The sequence below is a fragment of the Hypomesus nipponensis genome, chromosome 19 (genome assembly GCF_054491055.1).
Source record: "Hypomesus nipponensis isolate SF chromosome 19, ASM5449105v1, whole genome shotgun sequence".
NCBI classification, from domain to species: domain Eukaryota; kingdom Metazoa; phylum Chordata; class Actinopteri; order Osmeriformes; family Osmeridae; genus Hypomesus; species Hypomesus nipponensis.
The window spans coordinates 20668428-20684515 of record NC_140379.1 but is presented as its reverse complement, the minus strand read 5'-3'; the positions used below and the strand labels follow the sequence as shown (position 1 = coordinate 20684515).

At 59.1% G+C, this 16088-nt stretch overlaps 21 non-coding genes across 21 annotated transcripts; all 21 read right to left on the bottom strand.

Moving 5' to 3' along the window:
- Nucleotides 1-79: 79 nt before the first annotated feature.
- LOC146250711 (U2 spliceosomal RNA) lies at nt 80-270 on the bottom strand. The gene has a single exon (XR_014734312.1). It is a non-coding gene; the product is annotated as a U2 spliceosomal RNA (small nuclear RNA).
- A 651-nt stretch (nt 271-921) lies between these two features.
- On the bottom strand, nt 922-1040 carry LOC146250710 (U5 spliceosomal RNA). Its single transcript, XR_014734269.1, has one exon. It is a non-coding gene; the product is annotated as a U5 spliceosomal RNA (small nuclear RNA).
- A 575-nt stretch (nt 1041-1615) lies between these two features.
- LOC146250709 (U2 spliceosomal RNA) lies at nt 1616-1806 on the bottom strand. Its single transcript, XR_014734311.1, has one exon. It is a non-coding gene; the product is annotated as a U2 spliceosomal RNA (small nuclear RNA).
- A 639-nt stretch (nt 1807-2445) lies between these two features.
- LOC146250708 (U5 spliceosomal RNA) lies at nt 2446-2564 on the bottom strand. Its single transcript, XR_014734268.1, has one exon. It is a non-coding gene; the product is annotated as a U5 spliceosomal RNA (small nuclear RNA).
- A 593-nt stretch (nt 2565-3157) lies between these two features.
- On the bottom strand, nt 3158-3348 carry LOC146250707 (U2 spliceosomal RNA). Its single transcript, XR_014734310.1, has one exon. It is a non-coding gene; the product is annotated as a U2 spliceosomal RNA (small nuclear RNA).
- Nucleotides 3349-4003: 655 nt separating this feature from the next.
- Nucleotides 4004-4122, bottom strand: LOC146250706 (U5 spliceosomal RNA). The gene has a single exon (XR_014734267.1). It is a non-coding gene; the product is annotated as a U5 spliceosomal RNA (small nuclear RNA).
- A 480-nt stretch (nt 4123-4602) lies between these two features.
- On the bottom strand, nt 4603-4793 carry LOC146250705 (U2 spliceosomal RNA). Its single transcript, XR_014734309.1, has one exon. It is a non-coding gene; the product is annotated as a U2 spliceosomal RNA (small nuclear RNA).
- Nucleotides 4794-5448: 655 nt separating this feature from the next.
- On the bottom strand, nt 5449-5567 carry LOC146250704 (U5 spliceosomal RNA). The gene has a single exon (XR_014734266.1). It is a non-coding gene; the product is annotated as a U5 spliceosomal RNA (small nuclear RNA).
- Nucleotides 5568-6162: 595 nt separating this feature from the next.
- On the bottom strand, nt 6163-6353 carry LOC146250703 (U2 spliceosomal RNA). The gene has a single exon (XR_014734308.1). It is a non-coding gene; the product is annotated as a U2 spliceosomal RNA (small nuclear RNA).
- A 618-nt stretch (nt 6354-6971) lies between these two features.
- Nucleotides 6972-7090, bottom strand: LOC146250702 (U5 spliceosomal RNA). Its single transcript, XR_014734265.1, has one exon. It is a non-coding gene; the product is annotated as a U5 spliceosomal RNA (small nuclear RNA).
- Nucleotides 7091-7663: 573 nt separating this feature from the next.
- On the bottom strand, nt 7664-7854 carry LOC146250701 (U2 spliceosomal RNA). Its single transcript, XR_014734307.1, has one exon. It is a non-coding gene; the product is annotated as a U2 spliceosomal RNA (small nuclear RNA).
- A 639-nt stretch (nt 7855-8493) lies between these two features.
- On the bottom strand, nt 8494-8612 carry LOC146250700 (U5 spliceosomal RNA). The gene has a single exon (XR_014734264.1). It is a non-coding gene; the product is annotated as a U5 spliceosomal RNA (small nuclear RNA).
- Nucleotides 8613-9205: 593 nt separating this feature from the next.
- LOC146250699 (U2 spliceosomal RNA) lies at nt 9206-9396 on the bottom strand. Its single transcript, XR_014734305.1, has one exon. It is a non-coding gene; the product is annotated as a U2 spliceosomal RNA (small nuclear RNA).
- A 638-nt stretch (nt 9397-10034) lies between these two features.
- LOC146250698 (U5 spliceosomal RNA) lies at nt 10035-10153 on the bottom strand. The gene has a single exon (XR_014734263.1). It is a non-coding gene; the product is annotated as a U5 spliceosomal RNA (small nuclear RNA).
- A 585-nt stretch (nt 10154-10738) lies between these two features.
- Nucleotides 10739-10929, bottom strand: LOC146250697 (U2 spliceosomal RNA). Its single transcript, XR_014734304.1, has one exon. It is a non-coding gene; the product is annotated as a U2 spliceosomal RNA (small nuclear RNA).
- Nucleotides 10930-11567: 638 nt separating this feature from the next.
- LOC146250696 (U5 spliceosomal RNA) lies at nt 11568-11686 on the bottom strand. The gene has a single exon (XR_014734262.1). It is a non-coding gene; the product is annotated as a U5 spliceosomal RNA (small nuclear RNA).
- Nucleotides 11687-12273: 587 nt separating this feature from the next.
- On the bottom strand, nt 12274-12464 carry LOC146250695 (U2 spliceosomal RNA). Its single transcript, XR_014734303.1, has one exon. It is a non-coding gene; the product is annotated as a U2 spliceosomal RNA (small nuclear RNA).
- Nucleotides 12465-13149: 685 nt separating this feature from the next.
- On the bottom strand, nt 13150-13268 carry LOC146250694 (U5 spliceosomal RNA). The gene has a single exon (XR_014734261.1). It is a non-coding gene; the product is annotated as a U5 spliceosomal RNA (small nuclear RNA).
- A 590-nt stretch (nt 13269-13858) lies between these two features.
- LOC146250693 (U2 spliceosomal RNA) lies at nt 13859-14049 on the bottom strand. Its single transcript, XR_014734302.1, has one exon. It is a non-coding gene; the product is annotated as a U2 spliceosomal RNA (small nuclear RNA).
- Nucleotides 14050-14676: 627 nt separating this feature from the next.
- On the bottom strand, nt 14677-14795 carry LOC146250692 (U5 spliceosomal RNA). Its single transcript, XR_014734259.1, has one exon. It is a non-coding gene; the product is annotated as a U5 spliceosomal RNA (small nuclear RNA).
- A 473-nt stretch (nt 14796-15268) lies between these two features.
- LOC146250691 (U2 spliceosomal RNA) lies at nt 15269-15457 on the bottom strand. Its single transcript, XR_014734342.1, has one exon. It is a non-coding gene; the product is annotated as a U2 spliceosomal RNA (small nuclear RNA).
- Between the last annotated feature and the right edge of the window lie 631 nt (nt 15458-16088).

The following is a 16088-nucleotide window of genomic DNA, read 5'->3' as shown; positions in this document are numbered from 1 at the left end:
CCCAGCCCCAACCCCAAAAACCCCAGCCCCAACCCCAATCGCTCCCTCCCTCGTTTTTTTCTCCCTTTGACACGCTTAGAAAGAGTGCACCCTTCCCGGAGGCGCTGCAATACCGGGGCGATGCGCGGAGCGGACGGAGCGAGCCCCTGTTCCGACTCCCTGTGGCAAAAATCCGTTTAATATGTTGTCCTCGCATGGAGGACGTATCAGATATTAAACTGATAAGAACAGATACTACACTTGATCTTAGCCAAAAGGCCGAGAAGCGATGACCCGCACTGCTCCGCGCCCCCCGCGCGCGGGGCCTCCGTGCGCCGGCCGGGACGTTTGGGCGCCGGCCCCTCTGGCGACCGCCGGACCGAGAACGGCCCCGACGACGGAAGCCAAAAGGAAACGCCGACGCCGCAGAGGAAGAAGAAGAAGAGGCGGCGGCGGCGGCGGCGGGGACCGAGAAGACGGCAGCTAAAAGCAAAGGCCAAGCGGGCCACGGAAGAAGAAGCAGGGACCAAGAGGAAGCAGGGACCAAGAGGAAGCAGGGACCAAGAGGAAGCAGGGACCAAGAGGAAGCAGGGACCAAGAGGAAGCAGGGACCAAGAGGAAGCAGGGACCAAGAGGAAGCAGGGACCAAGAGGAAGCAGGGACCAAGAGGAAGCAGGGACCAAGAGGAAGCAGGGACCAAGAGGAAGCAGGGACCAAGAGGAAGCAGGGACCAAGAGGAAGCAGGGACCAAGAGGCCCAGCGGGCCACGGAAGGAGCAGGGACCAAAAGGCCAAGGGATGGGGATTAAGCAGAGGAAAAAGGAAGACAAAAAGACCTGCACGCACGCACGCACGCACGCACCCACCCACCCACCCACCCACCCACCCACCCACCCAACGCTAACCTTACCCTGCTTTTTTTCCTCACAAATCCATCAGGCTCTGCCCTCCCTCGGGCAAAGCCGACCAAAAATACCACGTCCCGCTCGTCGGCGCTCCCCTCCACGGAAGTCTTTAGTAAAAGGCGAAAGGCTTGTGCGTGCTGAAGGGGAGCCAGAGTGACCGTTTTTTTGAAACCGCCCAAACGGCCCGCTCCCGACCCCTCCGTTGGCCCTGGCTCGCTCGTCCGCGGCGGCGTCCTTCCTTTCCGGGAAAAGGCGTGGAAACGCCACCGGCCGCAAAGGGGCTTTCACTCTCTCTCTCTTTCACTCTCTCTCTCTTTCACTCTCTCTCTTTCACTCTCTCTCTTTCACTCTCTCTCTCTTTCACTCTCTCTCTCTCTCTTTCACTCTCTCTCTCTTTCACTCACTCACTCACTCACTCACTCACTCACTCACTCACTCACTCACTCACTCACTCACTCACTCACTGTCTCCCCCATTCCAAGTCACTCACCTCACTTCAGGTTTTTTTTTTTTTTTTTTATATCTAAAAGGGCGGGAAAACGCCGCCGGCCGACGGGGCTCCGCCGCCGCCGCCGCCGCCGCCGCCGGCGCCGCGCGTCAAACCCCTTTTTTCACCTCATCGCCACAAAAACCCAAGCCCCAACCCCAAAAACCCCAGCCCCAACCCCAAAAACCCCAGCCCCAACCCCAATCGCTCCCTCCCTCGTTTTTTTCTCCCTTTGACACGCTTAGAAAGAGTGCACCCTTCCCGGAGGCGCTGCAATACCGGGGCGATGCGCGGAGCGGACGGAGCGAGCCCCTGTTCCGACTCCCTGTGGCAAAAATCCGTTTAATATGTTGTCCTCGCATGGAGGACGTATCAGATATTAAACTGATAAGAACAGATACTACACTTGATCTTAGCCAAAAGGCCGAGAAGCGATGACCCGCACTGCTCCGCGCCCCCCGCGCGCGGGGCCTCCGTGCGCCGGCCGGGACGTTTGGGCGCCGGCCCCTCTGGCGACCGCCGGACCGAGAACGGCCCCGACGACGGAAGCCAAAAGGAAACGCCGACGCCGCAGAGGAAGAAGAAGAAGAGGCGGCGGCGGCGGCGGCGGGGACCGAGAAGACGGCAGCTAAAAGCAAAGGCCAAGCGGGCCACGGAAGAAGAAGCAGGGACCAAGAGGAAGCAGGGACCAAGAGGAAGCAGGGACCAAGAGGAAGCAGGGACCAAGAGGAAGCAGGGACCAAGAGGAAGCAGGGACCAAGAGGAAGCAGGGACCAAGAGGAAGCAGGGACCAAGAGGAAGCAGGGACCAAGAGGAAGCAGGGACCAAGAGGAAGCAGGGACCAAGAGGAAGCAGGGACCAAGAGGAAGCAGGGACCAAGAGGAAGCAGGGACCAAGAGGCCCAGCGGGCCACGGAAGGAGCAGGGACCAAAAGGCCAAGGGATGGGGATTAAGCAGAGGAAAAAGGAAGACAAAAAGACCTGCACGCACGCACGCACGCACGCACCCACCCACCCACCCACCCACCCAACGCTAACCTTACCCTGCTTTTTTTCCTCACAAATCCATCAGGCTCTGCCCTCCCTCGGGCAAAGCCGACCAAAAATACCACGTCCCGCTCGTCGGCGCTCCCCTCCACGGAAGTCTTTAGTAAAAGGCGAAAGGCTTGTGCGTGCTGAAGGGGAGCCAGAGTGACCGTTTTTTTGAAACCGCCCAAACGGCCCGCTCCCGACCCCTCCGTTGGCCCTGGCTCGCTCGTCCGCGGCGGCGTCCTTCCTTTCCGGGAAAAGGCGTGGAAACGCCACCGGCCGCAAAGGGGCTTTCACTCTCTCTCTCTTTCACTCTCTCTCTCTTTCACTCTCTCTCTTTCACTCTCTCTCTTTCACTCTCTCTCTCTTTCACTCTCTCTCTCTCTCTTTCACTCTCTCTCTCTTTCACTCACTCACTCACTCACTCACTCACTCACTCACTCACTCACTCACTCACTCACTCACTCACTCACTCACTCACTCACTCACTGTCTCCCCCATTCCAAGTCACTCACCTCACTTCAGGTTTTTTTTTTTTTTTTTTTTATATCTAAAAGGGCGGGAAAACGCCGCCGGCCGACGGGGCTCCGCCGCCGCCGCCGCCGCCGCCGCCGGCGCCGCGCGTCAAACCCCTTTTTTCACCTCATCGCCACAAAAACCCAAGCCCCAACCCCAAAAACCCCAGCCCCAACCCCAAAAACCCCAGCCCCAACCCCAATCGCTCCCTCCCTCGTTTTTTTCTCCCTTTGACACGCTTAGAAAGAGTGCACCCTTCCCGGAGGCGCTGCAATACCGGGGCGATGCGCGGAGCGGACGGAGCGAGCCCCTGTTCCGACTCCCTGTGGCAAAAATCCGTTTAATATGTTGTCCTCGCATGGAGGACGTATCAGATATTAAACTGATAAGAACAGATACTACACTTGATCTTAGCCAAAAGGCCGAGAAGCGATGACCCGCACTGCTCCGCGCCCCCCGCGCGCGGGGCCTCCGTGCGCCGGCCGGGACGTTTGGGCGCCGGCCCCTCTGGCGACCGCCGGACCGAGAACGGCCCCGACGACGGAAGCCAAAAGGAAACGCCGACGCCGCAGAGGAAGAAGAAGAAGAGGCGGCGGCGGCGGCGGCGGGGACCGAGAAGACGGCAGCTAAAAGCAAAGGCCAAGCGGGCCACGGAAGAAGAAGCAGGGACCAAGAGGAAGCAGGGACCAAGAGGAAGCAGGGACCAAGAGGAAGCAGGGACCAAGAGGAAGCAGGGACCAAGAGGAAGCAGGGACCAAGAGGAAGCAGGGACCAAGAGGAAGCAGGGACCAAGAGGAAGCAGGGACCAAGAGGAAGCAGGGACCAAGAGGAAGCAGGGACCAAGAGGAAGCAGGGACCAAGAGGAAGCAGGGACCAAGAGGAAGCAGGGACCAAGAGGCCCAGCGGGCCACGGAAGGAGCAGGGACCAAAAGGCCAAGGGATGGGGATTAAGCAGAGGAAAAAGGAAGACAAAAAGACCTGCACGCACGCACGCACGCACGCACCCACCCACCCACCCACCCACCCACCCACCCACCCACCCAACGCTAACCTTACCCTGCTTTTTTTCCTCACAAATCCATCAGGCTCTGCCCTCCCTCGGGCAAAGCCGACCAAAAATACCACGTCCCGCTCGTCGGCGCTCCCCTCCACGGAAGTCTTTAGTAAAAGGCGAAAGGCTTGTGCGTGCTGAAGGGGAGCCAGAGTGACCGTTTTTTTGAAACCGCCCAAACGGCCCGCTCCCGACCCCTCCGTTGGCCCTGGCTCGCTCGTCCGCGGCGGCGTCCTTCCTTTCCGGGAAAAGGCGTGGAAACGCCACCGGCCGCAAAGGGGCTTTCACTCTCTCTCTCTTTCACTCACTCACTCACTCACTCACTCACTCACTCACTCACTCACTCACTCACTCACTCACTCACTCACTCACTGTCTCCCCCATTCCAAGTCACTCACCTCACTTCAGGTTTTTTTTTTTTTTTATATCTAAAAGGGCGGGAAAACGCCGCCGGCCGACGGGGCTCCGCCGCCGCCGCCGCCGCCGCCGCCGGCGCCGCGCGTCAAACCCCTTTTTTCACCTCATCGCCACAAAAACCCAAGCCCCAACCCCAAAAACCCCAGCCCCAACCCCAAAAACCCCAGCCCCAACCCCAATCGCTCCCTCCCTCGTTTTTTTCTCCCTTTGACACGCTTAGAAAGAGTGCACCCTTCCCGGAGGCGCTGCAATACCGGGGCGATGCGCGGAGCGGACGGAGCGAGCCCCTGTTCCGACTCCCTGTGGCAAAAATCCGTTTAATATGTTGTCCTCGCATGGAGGACGTATCAGATATTAAACTGATAAGAACAGATACTACACTTGATCTTAGCCAAAAGGCCGAGAAGCGATGACCCGCACTGCTCCGCGCCCCCCGCGCGCGGGGCCTCCGTGCGCCGGCCGGGACGTTTGGGCGCCGGCCCCTCTGGCGACCGCCGGACCGAGAACGGCCCCGACGACGGAAGCCAAAAGGAAACGCCGACGCCGCAGAGGAAGAAGAAGAAGAGGCGGCGGCGGCGGCGGCGGGGACCGAGAAGACGGCAGCTAAAAGCAAAGGCCAAGCGGGCCACGGAAGAAGAAGCAGGGACCAAGAGGAAGCAGGGACCAAGAGGAAGCAGGGACCAAGAGGAAGCAGGGACCAAGAGGAAGCAGGGACCAAGAGGAAGCAGGGACCAAGAGGAAGCAGGGACCAAGAGGAAGCAGGGACCAAGAGGAAGCAGGGACCAAGAGGAAGCAGGGACCAAGAGGAAGCAGGGACCAAGAGGAAGCAGGGACCAAGAGGAAGCAGGGACCAAGAGGAAGCAGGGACCAAGAGGCCCAGCGGGCCACGGAAGGAGCAGGGACCAAAAGGCCAAGGGATGGGGATTAAGCAGAGGAAAAAGGAAGACAAAAAGACCTGCACGCACGCACGCACGCACGCACCCACCCACCCACCCACCCACCCACCCACCCACCCACCCAACGCTAACCTTACCCTGCTTTTTTTCCTCACAAATCCATCAGGCTCTGCCCTCCCTCGGGCAAAGCCGACCAAAAATACCACGTCCCGCTCGTCGGCGCTCCCCTCCACGGAAGTCTTTAGTAAAAGGCGAAAGGCTTGTGCGTGCTGAAGGGGAGCCAGAGTGACCGTTTTTTTGAAACCGCCCAAACGGCCCGCTCCCGACCCCTCCGTTGGCCCTGGCTCGCTCGTCCGCGGCGGCGTCCTTCCTTTCCGGGAAAAGGCGTGGAAACGCCACCGGCCGCAAAGGGGCTTTCACTCTCTCTCTCTTTCACTCTCTCTCTCTTTCACTCTCTCTCTTTCACTCTCTCTCTTTCACTCTCTCTCTCTTTCACTCTCTCTCTCTCTCTTTCACTCTCTCTCTCTTTCACTCACTCACTCACTCACTCACTCACTCACTCACTCACTCACTCACTCACTCACTCACTCACTCACTCACTCACTCACTCACTGTCTCCCCCATTCCAAGTCACTCACCTCACTTCAGGTTTTTTTTTTTTTTTTTTTTTTATATCTAAAAGGGCGGGAAAACGCCGCCGGCCGACGGGGCTCCGCCGCCGCCGCCGCCGCCGCCGCCGGCGCCGCGCGTCAAACCCCTTTTTTCACCTCATCGCCACAAAAACCCAAGCCCCAACCCCAAAAACCCCAGCCCCAACCCCAAAAACCCCAGCCCCAACCCCAATCGCTCCCTCCCTCGTTTTTTTCTCCCTTTGACACGCTTAGAAAGAGTGCACCCTTCCCGGAGGCGCTGCAATACCGGGGCGATGCGCGGAGCGGACGGAGCGAGCCCCTGTTCCGACTCCCTGTGGCAAAAATCCGTTTAATATGTTGTCCTCGCATGGAGGACGTATCAGATATTAAACTGATAAGAACAGATACTACACTTGATCTTAGCCAAAAGGCCGAGAAGCGATGACCCGCACTGCTCCGCGCCCCCCGCGCGCGGGGCCTCCGTGCGCCGGCCGGGACGTTTGGGCGCCGGCCCCTCTGGCGACCGCCGGACCGAGAACGGCCCCGACGACGGAAGCCAAAAGGAAACGCCGACGCCGCAGAGGAAGAAGAAGAAGAGGCGGCGGCGGCGGCGGCGGGGACCGAGAAGACGGCAGCTAAAAGCAAAGGCCAAGCGGGCCACGGAAGAAGAAGCAGGGACCAAGAGGAAGCAGGGACCAAGAGGAAGCAGGGACCAAGAGGAAGCAGGGACCAAGAGGAAGCAGGGACCAAGAGGAAGCAGGGACCAAGAGGAAGCAGGGACCAAGAGGAAGCAGGGACCAAGAGGAAGCAGGGACCAAGAGGAAGCAGGGACCAAGAGGAAGCAGGGACCAAGAGGAAGCAGGGACCAAGAGGAAGCAGGGACCAAGAGGCCCAGCGGGCCACGGAAGGAGCAGGGACCAAAAGGCCAAGGGATGGGGATTAAGCAGAGGAAAAAGGAAGACAAAAAGACCTGCACGCACGCACGCACGCACGCACCCACCCACCCACCCACCCAACGCTAACCTTACCCTGCTTTTTTTCCTCACAAATCCATCAGGCTCTGCCCTCCCTCGGGCAAAGCCGACCAAAAATACCACGTCCCGCTCGTCGGCGCTCCCCTCCACGGAAGTCTTTAGTAAAAGGCGAAAGGCTTGTGCGTGCTGAAGGGGAGCCAGAGTGACCGTTTTTTTGAAACCGCCCAAACGGCCCGCTCCCGACCCCTCCGTTGGCCCTGGCTCGCTCGTCCGCGGCGGCGTCCTTCCTTTCCGGGAAAAGGCGTGGAAACGCCACCGGCCGCAAAGGGGCTTTCACTCTCTCTCTCTTTCACTCTCTCTCTCTTTCACTCTCTCTCTTTCACTCTCTCTCTTTCACTCTCTCTCTCTTTCACTCTCTCTCTCTCTCTTTCACTCTCTCTCTCTTTCACTCACTCACTCACTCACTCACTCACTCACTCACTCACTCACTCACTCACTCACTCACTCACTGTCTCCCCCATTCCAAGTCACTCACCTCACTTCAGGTTTTTTTTTTTTTTTTTTTTATATCTAAAAGGGCGGGAAAACGCCGCCGGCCGACGGGGCTCCGCCGCCGCCGCCGCCGCCGCCGCCGGCGCCGCGCGTCAAACCCCTTTTTTCACCTCATCGCCACAAAAACCCAAGCCCCAACCCCAAAAACCCCAGCCCCAACCCCAAAAACCCCAGCCCCAACCCCAATCGCTCCCTCCCTCGTTTTTTTCTCCCTTTGACACGCTTAGAAAGAGTGCACCCTTCCCGGAGGCGCTGCAATACCGGGGCGATGCGCGGAGCGGACGGAGCGAGCCCCTGTTCCGACTCCCTGTGGCAAAAATCCGTTTAATATGTTGTCCTCGCATGGAGGACGTATCAGATATTAAACTGATAAGAACAGATACTACACTTGATCTTAGCCAAAAGGCCGAGAAGCGATGACCCGCACTGCTCCGCGCCCCCCGCGCGCGGGGCCTCCGTGCGCCGGCCGGGACGTTTGGGCGCCGGCCCCTCTGGCGACCGCCGGACCGAGAACGGCCCCGACGACGGAAGCCAAAAGGAAACGCCGACGCCGCAGAGGAAGAAGAAGAAGAGGCGGCGGCGGCGGCGGCGGGGACCGAGAAGACGGCAGCTAAAAGCAAAGGCCAAGCGGGCCACGGAAGAAGAAGCAGGGACCAAGAGGAAGCAGGGACCAAGAGGAAGCAGGGACCAAGAGGAAGCAGGGACCAAGAGGAAGCAGGGACCAAGAGGAAGCAGGGACCAAGAGGAAGCAGGGACCAAGAGGAAGCAGGGACCAAGAGGAAGCAGGGACCAAGAGGAAGCAGGGACCAAGAGGAAGCAGGGACCAAGAGGAAGCAGGGACCAAGAGGAAGCAGGGACCAAGAGGAAGCAGGGACCAAGAGGCCCAGCGGGCCACGGAAGGAGCAGGGACCAAAAGGCCAAGGGATGGGGATTAAGCAGAGGAAAAAGGAAGACAAAAAGACCTGCACGCACGCACGCACGCACGCACCCACCCACCCACCCACCCACCCAACGCTAACCTTACCCTGCTTTTTTTCCTCACAAATCCATCAGGCTCTGCCCTCCCTCGGGCAAAGCCGACCAAAAATACCACGTCCCGCTCGTCGGCGCTCCCCTCCACGGAAGTCTTTAGTAAAAGGCGAAAGGCTTGTGCGTGCTGAAGGGGAGCCAGAGTGACCGTTTTTTTGAAACCGCCCAAACGGCCCGCTCCCGACCCCTCCGTTGGCCCTGGCTCGCTCGTCCGCGGCGGCGTCCTTCCTTTCCGGGAAAAGGCGTGGAAACGCCACCGGCCGCAAAGGGGCTTTCACTCTCTCTCTCTTTCACTCTCTCTCTCTTTCACTCTCTCTCTTTCACTCTCTCTCTTTCACTCTCTCTCTCTTTCACTCTCTCTCTCTCTCTTTCACTCTCTCTCTCTTTCACTCACTCACTCACTCACTCACTCACTCACTCACTCACTCACTCACTCACTCACTCACTCACTCACTCACTCACTCACTCACTGTCTCCCCCATTCCAAGTCACTCACCTCACTTCAGGTTTTTTTTTTTTTTTTTTTTATATCTAAAAGGGCGGGAAAACGCCGCCGGCCGACGGGGCTCCGCCGCCGCCGCCGCCGCCGCCGCCGGCGCCGCGCGTCAAACCCCTTTTTTCACCTCATCGCCACAAAAACCCAAGCCCCAACCCCAAAAACCCCAGCCCCAACCCCAAAAACCCCAGCCCCAACCCCAATCGCTCCCTCCCTCGTTTTTTTCTCCCTTTGACACGCTTAGAAAGAGTGCACCCTTCCCGGAGGCGCTGCAATACCGGGGCGATGCGCGGAGCGGACGGAGCGAGCCCCTGTTCCGACTCCCTGTGGCAAAAATCCGTTTAATATGTTGTCCTCGCATGGAGGACGTATCAGATATTAAACTGATAAGAACAGATACTACACTTGATCTTAGCCAAAAGGCCGAGAAGCGATGACCCGCACTGCTCCGCGCCCCCCGCGCGCGGGGCCTCCGTGCGCCGGCCGGGACGTTTGGGCGCCGGCCCCTCTGGCGACCGCCGGACCGAGAACGGCCCCGACGACGGAAGCCAAAAGGAAACGCCGACGCCGCAGAGGAAGAAGAAGAAGAGGCGGCGGCGGCGGCGGCGGGGACCGAGAAGACGGCAGCTAAAAGCAAAGGCCAAGCGGGCCACGGAAGAAGAAGCAGGGACCAAGAGGAAGCAGGGACCAAGAGGAAGCAGGGACCAAGAGGAAGCAGGGACCAAGAGGAAGCAGGGACCAAGAGGAAGCAGGGACCAAGAGGAAGCAGGGACCAAGAGGAAGCAGGGACCAAGAGGAAGCAGGGACCAAGAGGAAGCAGGGACCAAGAGGAAGCAGGGACCAAGAGGAAGCAGGGACCAAGAGGAAGCAGGGACCAAGAGGCCCAGCGGGCCACGGAAGGAGCAGGGACCAAAAGGCCAAGGGATGGGGATTAAGCAGAGGAAAAAGGAAGACAAAAAGACCTGCACGCACGCACGCACGCACGCACCCACCCACCCACCCACCCACCCACCCACCCACCCACCCAACGCTAACCTTACCCTGCTTTTTTTCCTCACAAATCCATCAGGCTCTGCCCTCCCTCGGGCAAAGCCGACCAAAAATACCACGTCCCGCTCGTCGGCGCTCCCCTCCACGGAAGTCTTTAGTAAAAGGCGAAAGGCTTGTGCGTGCTGAAGGGGAGCCAGAGTGACCGTTTTTTTGAAACCGCCCAAACGGCCCGCTCCCGACCCCTCCGTTGGCCCTGGCTCGCTCGTCCGCGGCGGCGTCCTTCCTTTCCGGGAAAAGGCGTGGAAACGCCACCGGCCGCAAAGGGGCTTTCACTCTCTCTCTCTTTCACTCTCTCTCTCTTTCACTCTCTCTCTTTCACTCTCTCTCTTTCACTCTCTCTCTCTTTCACTCTCTCTCTCTCTCTTTCACTCTCTCTCTCTTTCACTCACTCACTCACTCACTCACTCACTCACTCACTCACTCACTCACTCACTCACTCACTCACTCACTCACTCACTGTCTCCCCCATTCCAAGTCACTCACCTCACTTCAGGTTTTTTTTTTTTTTTTTTTTATATCTAAAAGGGCGGGAAAACGCCGCCGGCCGACGGGGCTCCGCCGCCGCCGCCGCCGCCGCCGCCGGCGCCGCGCGTCAAACCCCTTTTTTCACCTCATCGCCACAAAAACCCAAGCCCCAACCCCAAAAACCCCAGCCCCAACCCCAAAAACCCCAGCCCCAACCCCAATCGCTCCCTCCCTCGTTTTTTTCTCCCTTTGACACGCTTAGAAAGAGTGCACCCTTCCCGGAGGCGCTGCAATACCGGGGCGATGCGCGGAGCGGACGGAGCGAGCCCCTGTTCCGACTCCCTGTGGCAAAAATCCGTTTAATATGTTGTCCTCGCATGGAGGACGTATCAGATATTAAACTGATAAGAACAGATACTACACTTGATCTTAGCCAAAAGGCCGAGAAGCGATGACCCGCACTGCTCCGCGCCCCCCGCGCGCGGGGCCTCCGTGCGCCGGCCGGGACGTTTGGGCGCCGGCCCCTCTGGCGACCGCCGGACCGAGAACGGCCCCGACGACGGAAGCCAAAAGGAAACGCCGACGCCGCAGAGGAAGAAGAAGAAGAGGCGGCGGCGGCGGCGGCGGGGACCGAGAAGACGGCAGCTAAAAGCAAAGGCCAAGCGGGCCACGGAAGAAGAAGCAGGGACCAAGAGGAAGCAGGGACCAAGAGGAAGCAGGGACCAAGAGGAAGCAGGGACCAAGAGGAAGCAGGGACCAAGAGGAAGCAGGGACCAAGAGGAAGCAGGGACCAAGAGGAAGCAGGGACCAAGAGGAAGCAGGGACCAAGAGGAAGCAGGGACCAAGAGGAAGCAGGGACCAAGAGGAAGCAGGGACCAAGAGGAAGCAGGGACCAAGAGGCCCAGCGGGCCACGGAAGGAGCAGGGACCAAAAGGCCAAGGGATGGGGATTAAGCAGAGGAAAAAGGAAGACAAAAAGACCTGCACGCACGCACGCACGCACGCACCCACCCACCCACCCACCCACCCACCCACCCACCCACCCAACGCTAACCTTACCCTGCTTTTTTTCCTCACAAATCCATCAGGCTCTGCCCTCCCTCGGGCAAAGCCGACCAAAAATACCACGTCCCGCTCGTCGGCGCTCCCCTCCACGGAAGTCTTTAGTAAAAGGCGAAAGGCTTGTGCGTGCTGAAGGGGAGCCAGAGTGACCGTTTTTTTGAAACCGCCCAAACGGCCCGCTCCCGACCCCTCCGTTGGCCCTGGCTCGCTCGTCCGCGGCGGCGTCCTTCCTTTCCGGGAAAAGGCGTGGAAACGCCACCGGCCGCAAAGGGGCTTTCACTCTCTCTCTCTTTCACTCTCTCTCTCTTTCACTCTCTCTCTTTCACTCTCTCTCTTTCACTCTCTCTCTCTTTCACTCTCTCTCTCTCTCTTTCACTCTCTCTCTCTTTCACTCACTCACTCACTCACTCACTCACTCACTCACTCACTCACTCACTCACTCACTCACTCACTCACTCACTCACTCACTGTCTCCCCCATTCCAAGTCACTCACCTCACTTCAGGTTTTTTTTTTTTTTTTTTATATCTAAAAGGGCGGGAAAACGCCGCCGGCCGACGGGGCTCCGCCGCCGCCGCCGCCGCCGCCGCCGGCGCCGCGCGTCAAACCCCTTTTTTCACCTCATCGCCACAAAAACCCAAGCCCCAACCCCAAAAACCCCAGCCCCAACCCCAAAAACCCCAGCCCCAACCCCAATCGCTCCCTCCCTCGTTTTTTTCTCCCTTTGACACGCTTAGAAAGAGTGCACCCTTCCCGGAGGCGCTGCAATACCGGGGCGATGCGCGGAGCGGACGGAGCGAGCCCCTGTTCCGACTCCCTGTGGCAAAAATCCGTTTAATATGTTGTCCTCGCATGGAGGACGTATCAGATATTAAACTGATAAGAACAGATACTACACTTGATCTTAGCCAAAAGGCCGAGAAGCGATGACCCGCACTGCTCCGCGCCCCCCGCGCGCGGGGCCTCCGTGCGCCGGCCGGGACGTTTGGGCGCCGGCCCCTCTGGCGACCGCCGGACCGAGAACGGCCCCGACGACGGAAGCCAAAAGGAAACGCCGACGCCGCAGAGGAAGAAGAAGAAGAGGCGGCGGCGGCGGCGGCGGGGACCGAGAAGACGGCAGCTAAAAGCAAAGGCCAAGCGGGCCACGGAAGAAGAAGCAGGGACCAAGAGGAAGCAGGGACCAAGAGGAAGCAGGGACCAAGAGGAAGCAGGGACCAAGAGGAAGCAGGGACCAAGAGGAAGCAGGGACCAAGAGGAAGCAGGGACCAAGAGGAAGCAGGGACCAAGAGGAAGCAGGGACCAAGAGGAAGCAGGGACCAAGAGGAAGCAGGGACCAAGAGGAAGCAGGGACCAAGAGGAAGCAGGGACCAAGAGGAAGCAGGGACCAAGAGGAAGCAGGGACCAAGAGGAAGCAGGGACCAAGAGGCCCAGCGGGCCACGGAAGGAGCAGGGACCAAAAGGCCAAGGGATGGGGATTAAGCAGAGGAAAAAGGAAGACAAAAAGACCTGCACGCACGCACGCACGCACGCACCCACCCACCCACCCACCCACCCACCCACCCACCCAACGCTAACCTTACCCTGCTTTTTTTCCTCACAAATCCATCAGGCTCTGCCCTCCCTCGGGCAAAGCCGACCAAAAATACCACGTCCCGCTCGTCGGCGCTCCCCTCCACGGAAGTCTTTAGTAAAAGGCGAAAGGCTTGTGCGTGCTGAAGGGGAGCCAGAGTGACCGTTTTTTTGAAACCGCCCAAACGGCCCGCTCCCGACCCCTCCGTTGGCCCTGGCTCGCTCGTCCGCGGCGGCGTCCTTCCTTTCCGGGAAAAGGCGTGGAAACGCCACCGGCCGCAAAGGGGCTTTCACTCTCTCTCTCTTTCACTCTCTCTCTCTTTCACTCTCTCTCTTTCACTCTCTCTCTTTCACTCTCTCTCTCTTTCACTCTCTCTCTCTCTCTTTCACTCTCTCTCTCTTTCACTCACTCACTCACTCACTCACTCACTCACTCACTCACTCACTCACTCACTCACTCACTCACTCACTCACTCACTCACTGTCTCCCCCATTCCAAGTCACTCACCTCACTTCAGGTTTTTTTTTTTTTTTTTTTTTATATCTAAAAGGGCGGGAAAACGCCGCCGGCCGACGGGGCTCCGCCGCCGCCGCCGCCGCCGCCGCCGGCGCCGCGCGTCAAACCCCTTTTTTCACCTCATCGCCACAAAAACCCAAGCCCCAACCCCAAAAACCCCAGCCCCAACCCCAAAAACCCCAGCCCCAACCCCAATCGCTCCCTCCCTCGTTTTTTTCTCCCTTTGACACGCTTAGAAAGAGTGCACCCTTCCCGGAGGCGCTGCAATACCGGGGCGATGCGCGGAGCGGACGGAGCGAGCCCCTGTTCCGACTCCCTGTGGCAAAAATCCGTTTAATATGTTGTCCTCGCATGGAGGACGTATCAGATATTAAACTGATAAGAACAGATACTACACTTGATCTTAGCCAAAAGGCCGAGAAGCGATGACCCGCACTGCTCCGCGCCCCCCGCGCGCGGGGCCTCCGTGCGCCGGCCGGGACGTTTGGGCGCCGGCCCCTCTGGCGACCGCCGGACCGAGAACGGCCCCGACGACGGAAGCCAAAAGGAAACGCCGACGCCGCGGAGGAAGAAGAAGAAGCGGCGGCGGCGGCGGCGGCGGCGGGGGACCGAGAAGACGGCAGCTAAAAGCAAAGGCCAAGCGGGCCACGGAAGAAGAAGCAGGGACCAAGAGGAAGCAGGGACCAAGAGGAAGCAGGGACCAAGAGGAAGCAGGGACCAAGAGGAAGCAGGGACCAAGAGGAAGCAGGGACCAAGAGGAAGCAGGGACCAAGAGGAAGCAGGGACCAAGAGGAAGCAGGGACCAAGAGGAAGCAGGGACCAAGAGGACCAAGAGGAAGCAGGGACCAAGAGGACCAAGAGGAAGCAGGGACCAAGAGGCCCAGCGGGCCACGGAAGGAGCAGGGACCAAAAGGCCAAGGGATGGGGATTAAGCAGAGGAAAAAGGAAGACAAAAAGACCTGCACGCACGCACGCACCCACCCACCCACCCACCCACCCACCCACCCAACGCTAACCTTACCCTGCTTTTTTTCCTCACAAATCCATCAGGCTCTGCCCTCCCTCGGGCAAAGCCGACCAAAAATACCACGTCCCGCTCGTCGGCGCTCCCCTCCACGGAAGTCTTTAGTAAAAGGCGAAAGGCTTGTGCGTGCTGAAGGGGAGCCAGAGTGACCGTTTTTTTGAAACCGCCCAAACGGCCCGCTCCCGACCCCTCCGTTGGCCCTGGCTCGCTCGTCCGCGGCGGCGTCCTTCCTTTCCGGGAAAAGGCGTGGAAACGCCACCGGCCGCAAAGGGGCTTTCACTCTCTCTCTCTTTCACTCACTCACTCACTCACTCACTCACTCACTCACTCACTCACTCACTCACTCACTCACTCACTGTCTCCCCCATTCCAAGTCACTCACCTCACTTCAGGTTTTTTTTTTTTTTTTATATCTAAAAGGGCGGGAAAACGCCGCCGGCCGACGGGGCTCCGCCGCCGCCGCCGCCGCCGCCGCCGGCGCCGCGCGTCAAACCCCTTTTTTCACCTCATCGCCACAAAAACCCAAGCCCCAACCCCAAAAACCCCAGCCCCAACCCCAAAAACCCCAGCCCCAACCCCAATCGCTCCCTCCCTCGTTTTTTTCTCCCTTTGACACGCTTAGAAAGAGTGCACCCTTCCCGGAGGCGCTGCAATACCGGGGCGATGCGCGGAGCGGACGGAGCGAGCCCCTGTTCCGACTCCCTGTGGCAAAAATCCGTTTAATATGTTGTCCTCGCATGGAGGACGTATCAGATATTAAACTGATAAGAACAGATTTTTTTTTTTTTCTTCTAAAAAAAAAGAAAAAGAAGTATTTATCAATTCTAAAAACGTTTCTAAAAGACACATCAACAAAGACAGTCAATACATACAATCCCACAAGAGGGTACAGGACAAAAACCGCCGAGGCGGTGCACATTTCAATTACCCCACTAGGGGGTTTACAAAGGGGAGTCCGAGTTTGACGGGCATCCAAGCTGTCGCCTCGATGTCTCCGTCTCCCTCTCCTCCCTCGACGTCCTCGCCAGTCGAGTCGAGCGACTGGCCCACTGCCCTCAATCGCGACGGCCCCTGGGAAGGCCCATCCCTGCGCCACTGCTCCCAGGCTGCCCATCGGCGAGGACTTCCATCCTCTTGCGAGGATTCCAAATCCCGGTCGTCCGGCACTCCGTCCATCCGACCGTCCAATCCCTCTAGCAGCCTGGCCTGCTTCTCGGGTTACCAGCAACGTTGGATGCCAAGGTATCCAACGCTCTGAAAAAGGGGACAAGTCCCCGCCTGGCGTCGGGGCCGAAACCCCCAGGCAGGCGACCGCTCCGACCCGCCCTCGTCACCGGATCCCAGTACCGGCGATCCGGTATCGACGGGGGGAGGGTCAATACCTGTCCAATCAAGGACAGGTACTCACTTGGTCTTAGCCAAAAGGCCGAGAAGCGATGACC